The following is a 7,398-nucleotide window of genomic DNA, read 5'->3' as shown; positions in this document are numbered from 1 at the left end:
GATCACCGATAACCAAAAATCATGTATATAAGCCGCCGCCCTCTGAATAAATTAGCATTGATTGTTCCACCTTAGTCAAGTGTGAATCTCTGTCCATCACCCGCTACGCACCTTTTAATTATTACGCCGGTTCGCCGTTATACATTCTACGGAAGTATTTCGTTAAAGCAGCCACTTTCGCTAGACGCATATTCTCTACGGAGGTATTCGCCTAAAGCAGTGAATTTCGGTATCTATTCAATTATTCTACGGAGTAAAGAATCTGTTGCGATCCCGTGCATTTTAGTGCGTGAGTGAAAGAAACTCTAGTGTTTATATTTTTGTTCGTTGCTCTGTTACGGTCCCGTGACACAAGCGTGGACACGACTTACGAAGGATTAAGGAAGAGAGAGTCCTCTCCTGCGATCAGTGGCTTCCACAGAGACAGAGATGAAAAATCTCCCTTTGTGTTGGCAATATCTTTCACTGGAAGCGGACACACCAGGAGAGACGGCGATAGATTTTTCGTACCAGCTAAACGGCCGGTCACTTGCTTATGTAACAAGTAGAGGTGACCGGACTGTGAAACGAGGAAGTGAGCAAAACTAAGCTAAAGATATAATAATTGCTTGGCAAAGCACAGAGATTCGTACATGGTGGCCTTAAAACTAACTTAGTCTAGGCTTAAAAGTAAACTAACGATCCCGCGGCGGCTGCAACGAGAGAGACCACTTCTTTCTTCTTTCTTCCACCTCCTTTCTTCTTTCATCTTTCATCGGTCTTCGTCTTCCGATGTACCTACCTAAGAGGAAGAAATTGGAAAACAACAAATATAAAGCAAGTCAAGACATGATAGAAAATTTAGCACTGTAACAGAGGAGAAATGAAGTTGGTTAATGGTTAAATACAGTCCAAATGCATCCGACGGGCGTCAATATCTTCGACCAAGCTGCAAAATTATCCGACGTGTTTGAAATAACTTCGGACATGCACCAAAAGCATCCGACGCGCTTCAATCATTTCGGACATGATCCAAAACCATTCAACGTATTTGAAACAATTTCGGACATGATACAAAAGCATCCGACGTATTTAAAACAATTTCGGACATGCTACAAAAGCATTTCCAAGTGCTTCGTAGATATGAGTGTGCGTATACGCGCATGTACTCCTATGTGGAGCAATGATTCGTACCGTGCGAAGGAAATAACGCCCGTTTCGATTACATATTCATCTTTTCGGCATACAGCTTGATTTCGCGATATAAGTATAATTGGCGATTTCTTTTTTGAAGATATTTAACCTATGCGGAACATGTCACAAGAATTGATTTAAAATAACAACGCTTTGTTAATATTGCACACTATAATACTTAAAAATGTAAAAAGCATTGATCGTACATTTGAATGCATCAAAATATGCACAACGTGCAGTATGTGCAAAATAATAAGTCACATAATTATAGTGTTTATTATATATTCATTGCACTGTAAAATATTCCAATGTATGCTGTATAATCATTGCAGTATTTTAATGCTTGTCAATGTATACTTACATATGGTATGCTTTATGTATTAACGTATATTTCACATCACTCTGTTGTATTAAATGTATGAAATATTCAACTGCTGCATATTATTTAACTAATATAAAAGTATGCAACGTTAGTTAAATGTATTGAAACGGATTTTAAAAATGCGATAAATTGTATTTAATAAATATATGGTTAATCTTCGAATTCAGATACTATTTTGAAATTTATCAAAAATATATCGTGAACGTACGATCAAAGAGAAAGGGTAGGCTAAATTGATAACTTTCTTCTCTCGCGACATGAACTGCACCAATCGAAATTAGTCTTTCTTCTTAGTACACAATTTAGTTGGTTTAGACCTGGTAACTTTCCTTTAAAGTAGAAATGACTTCATGGTTCTGACGATTTCGGGGAAAAGCCATCATGCTCCAGATCCAGTAGACGCGTAGAATCACGAAACGACTGTAAGCCTAACTTTCCGAAGTATCTAACTTATGTGCGATGCGTCATATAAATCGCAATAAAATAATAATAGTTTGACGATGGGTCATGGATATATAGATTATAAAGTAAGTTGTTATTGCAAAAATATAAAATTATTTATACGGTAGAAATACAATTCCATTGTGTTCTCAAAATTAATTCCGACACATCTAATTTGTACGTGATAGGTTATACTAGTTGCTATGCAATAATGATGTTGTCAATAGTTTTCTAGTGGGTAAAATACAAAAAGAAGTAATTAATTGACGGTTCGAATTATTATTAATTAAACATGTTTCTTCGTTTTTTCGGAATTAATTTTGATACATTTCATTAAGATTCACTTTCTTGGACCACACAGAGACAAGAATAATTATTTTAATATGAAATATTAAACTATGAATTGAAAAGGAATAGTTGTATACTAACAGTAACAAGTAATTTTATACAGATGATCTATTACTATTATTTCTTCTCATTTTGAGAACCCACGAGTTCAACAAAGATCGCTGTAATTAATATAATTTTTGAACAGCTGTTACTCTGTTAAAAAATTGTTCATGATTTTCCGTATAAATTGGAGTTTGATGTTTACAATGCTCTGACCTTATGATGCTCTGTTCTAATTCTTACTGTACGAGTTACAGGAAAATAACTGTTAGTTTCTTTGTGAACTTCGGGTGTTGGTTTAAATTTAGAAGGTAGATTTGTTTTTAAATTTTGTTCGTATAATCGTACAAAATCAAATAATTCATCATATTGTTCTATGACCGCGACATATGTTTTAGGTAGCTGCATACTAGTAATACGTTTGCTCCAATGACGGTTCGTTGTATATGAAAAATGCATCCAGATGACTTCCGAGCTTATCCAAGGACTAGTTGGGGCAAGGTCGAAAGAATAGACTGGGTGAAAGTTATATCAGTCAAAGTCCAATAATTTCTTTCAAATTATGGTACCATTTCTGAATTACCTGTTATATGGACATCTCTATATACAGAAACGTCTGAAGAAATAAAGCATTCCACAACTGGAAACAAACTTTTCAAACAAATCTATTTCTACATTTAATTGTATTAGATATTAAATATATGTATTACATTTATGTATATTATTTAACTGATATATACAATATTATAGTACATATATCAGAATTAGTTTTGAAAATATAACAGGATATGCTTCATACAGATTGATTGAATCCTAAAACTAGTAATCTATGTTATATTTTACATATTATGACATATTATAAGAGTATTATCCCAGAACGATTCAAGTGACACATTAGGTTTTAGATATTATAGACTCAGAAATTGAAGCAAACGTTTATTTCAAAAGCATTCCAAACAGTTTGACAGAATTCAAACATGCTTCAAAAGCATTTGAAGTGTTGGAAGTAGTTTCAGACATGTTGTAAAGACGTTCTACGTGTTTACAGCTTCGGAAGGTCTGTAAAGTATCCACCGGGTTCAGAACAGTTCCGGAAGCTCCATACAGCATCCGACAGCTTAGAAACAGCTTCGGAAGCTCTTAACGCATCGGATAGTTTAGAAACAGCTTCGGAAGGTCCATAAAGCATATGACAGGTTGGAAACAGTCGGAAGTTCGTAAAGCATCCGACAGCTTAGAAGCAGCTTCGGAAATTTCGTAAAGCATTCGTCAGGTTAGAAAGAGTTTCCGAAGGTCCATGAAACATCCGATACCCGGAGCGCCAAAATCCCTAGTGGGACCGATTTACCGATTACAGCTTGGCACCATAGAGCTGCAAAAACACTAGTAGAAGGGTCGATTTACCTCCCGACAACTTCTTGGCACCACAGAGATGCCAATCACAACCAATCAGCATAATTTACCTGCAGGACGGCTGCCTGGCACGCCGGAGCTGCTATAATCCCTAGCGGGGCCGATTTACTGACTGCCACCTGCCACCCCGGAGGTGCAAAAACACTCCTAGAAGAGCCGAATTACCTCCTGACGGCTTTCTGGTACCTCCTGAGTGTCATAACACAAGCAATGAACATGATTTACCTATAGGACAGCTGCCTGGCACTCCGGAGATGCCAAAATCCCTAGCGGAGCCGATTTTGAGACTGGTGCCTAGCACCTCGGAGGTGAAAAACACTCCGGAAAGGCCTAATTTTTCTTCCGAGGGCTGCCTGACGCTTCTACAGTGTTAAAACAGAACCAAGAAGCATGATTCGTCCACAGGACGGCTGTCTGGAACCACGGAGGCGCCAAAAATCCTTACCGGGCATGATTTTTAGACTGCTCTTTTTAGTGAAAGTTATAATTTACTAATAATATTAATAGCTTGTATTTCTACTTTTTTAACGATTTGTTATAGAGTTCATTTAATTAGGTGGTTTTTATTTAGTAAAGAATTGAAAATAAGTCCTTTATTGAGTTTTGGGGAAACTGAGTTTATAATAAAATCTATAATTATGATGTTATTTTTTATAACTTTTTTTGGTTGATTATTTATAAATAAATTTATGAATGAATTTGTGACTATATTAATATATTTTGTTAAGTATTAAAGTTGTATTTAGTTGGAGGATTAATAAGAATAATTTTTAATAAGGTTTATGAGTTAAATAAGTTATTTATTAAATTAGTTGAATTTTTAATAAGAATATATTATTTAAATTTTTTATTTAAAAATTCTTATGGGTATTTATTTAATTCAATTTATGGGTATGAAATGTGTGCTGATTTGAGTTAGTGTATGGATTAAATGTTTATCAGTTAATGAAATTGAATGAGTTAATTAATACTAATAAAGTTACTATAATTGATTTAATGGAGTAATATATTTGATTGTTGATATTATTAGTTTTATGTAATATATTTTGTTTAAATACCTTACAAATTTTAATATTGAAAATATTAAGATAATATATATGTTATATATTTAAATAAGTGAAATAAGTTTTAAAGAACTTCTAATTCTTTTTTAATGATTAAAATCATTTTATTTCTATTGATATTTTTATTTAGATGTAATTGTAAATTAATTTTTAATAGCAAATTAAATGTTGTGAATTAACTAATATCCAGAATCAGGTTTATATAGTTTATAAAAATATTATATTTTCAATATAAAGACAAGTAAAGTTACTTTACTTTATATATATGTATATATATATATATATATATATATATATATATATATATATATATACATATATATAAAGTAAAGTAACTTATATATATATATATATATATATATATATATATAAAGAGGAGCAACTTTACTCATCTTTATATTGAAAATATAATATTTTTATAAACTATATAAACCCGATTCTGGACATTATATATATCTTTATTACCCATATATTGGGTAAATTAAATGTGCATGAAAGCAAATTATTCTATTAAATGAAATTATAGATTCTAGGGATAAAAGTAAATTTCAACCGTAGTATGAATCAGGGTAATTTGAGTAACGTCGAGGTATTCCTATTATTCCTAAAAAATGTTGAGGGAAAAGTGTTATGTTTATACCAATGAATATTATATAAAATTGAATATTTAAATAATGTTTGTTTAAGGTAAAACCAGTAAATAATGGGAATCAGTGAATTAGTCTTGCAATAATATAGACTTCTGGGTGATCAAAAAATCAAAATAAGTGTTGATATAAAATTGGATCCTCTCCATCTATAGGATCGAAGAATGAGGTATTTAAGTTTCAGTCTGTTAATAATATGGTGATTGCTCCAGCTAGAACTGGTAAAGTTAGGAGAAGAAGAATTGTTGGAATTAAAACTGATCATGCAAATAAAGGTATTTGATCTTAACTAAAGGCTGAATTTTTTATTTTTAAAATTGTCACAATGAAATTAATTGATCCTATAGTAGAAGAAATTCCTGCAATGTATAAGGAGAGAATTGTTAAATCAGCAGAGGATGATGGATGGTAAAGTTGTGATGATAAAGGAGGACAAGGAGTTTATCTGGTCCCTGACACATGGAATAAAAATATTCTTAGTAGCAAAAGTAAAAGTGAAGGGGGAATTAATCAGAATCTTATATTATTTTTTCGGGGAATGCTATATCAGGGACCCCAATTATTAATGGGATTATTCAATTTCCGAATCTCCCAATTATAAATGGTATAACTATAAAAAAAAATTATTACAAAAGCATGGAATGTAATGATTAAATTGTAAATTTGATCGTTATTAATTCATATCCCTGGGTTTCTTAGTTCTATACGGATAATTAATCATAATAAGGAACCAATTATTCCTGATCATATGGCTATTAAAAAATATAATATTCCAATATTTTTGTGATTTGTTGAATAGAGTCGTTTTCTTAAATAAATCAAGATTTATAAACAATTATACTTTTAAATTTGAAGGTCATTGGTTTATTTAACTTAAAATCTTTAAATAGTGTAGAAAATATTTAGTTTTAAAAATAAATGAATTAATTTAAGATTTTAAATTTAATAAATTAATAAATTTGAGGATAATGAGTCGATAGTTTTGTGTGTGCGTGCGTGCGTGCGTGCGTGCATGCGTGTGTGTGTAATAAGTATAAATATTATGCTTAAAAAAGAAGTAAATTGTAAATTTACATATGAAAATTAAAATTTTTTAATATTAGCTTTTATAATTTAATAAAAATTTCAAATTGCAAATTTAAACTCATATACATATATGTATAACGAAAATTATTAAATAAATCATTAGAGTATATACATTAATAAAAATATTAAGAAAAAGATAAATATAAAATAATTGAAGAAGTTGAAATTAGTTTTAAAATATATTTTTGATTTTATTTTAGGGAAAATGTAAATTAATGAAATATGTAAATAGTTTCACGATATAATTAATCTTGATCTAAGGTATACAATTATTATAAATATAAATCTTGTTTTTGATTTAATTAAGGATTGTAAAATTATTCATTTTAGTATAAAAAGTAGAACAGGTGGGAAATTTATATATATATAATATTTAAAATGTATAGTGTAAATTTTATTAGAAGAAAAAATAGATTAAAAATGGGTTTTTATCAATAAATAGAAGTATAATTAATATTGAAGTTTGTAAATAGATGAATACTCCAAAATTATTTTAATTGAGTTTTTATTAATTAAGGAAGTGGACTACATTCATTGCATACTGTATAGACATAAGTGTCGTTAGTACTATTTATCTCTATAATTAGAGCTATCTCATATCGACTTGCATCGTGAAAATAAAGATTGTATAGAAAAAGTTCTGCTTACCGATAGTAATTAACATAATATTGACGTAAATCAAAGTAATAATTTCAAAGGTCTCATCCTGTGTATAGTATTATATATAAATTATTCATTAATATACATATACATATACACAGGGTACCATGTAACCGAGAGTATAAGTTCATAGATTTTCTAC

The 7,398-nt window shown here is 30.6% G+C and overlaps 1 pseudogene; it reads right to left on the bottom strand.

Annotated features, from left to right (window-relative positions):
• Nucleotides 1–5,621: 5,621 nt before the first annotated feature.
• Nucleotides 5,622–7,365, bottom strand: LOC143144559 (cytochrome c oxidase subunit 1-like; annotated as a pseudogene).
• Nucleotides 7,366–7,398: the final 33 nt, after the last annotated feature.

The sequence above is a fragment of the Ptiloglossa arizonensis genome, chromosome 3 (assembly GCF_051014685.1).
Source record: "Ptiloglossa arizonensis isolate GNS036 chromosome 3, iyPtiAriz1_principal, whole genome shotgun sequence".
NCBI lineage: Eukaryota > Metazoa > Arthropoda > Insecta > Hymenoptera > Colletidae > Ptiloglossa > Ptiloglossa arizonensis.
This window is presented reverse-complemented; position numbering and strand designations above follow the sequence as displayed.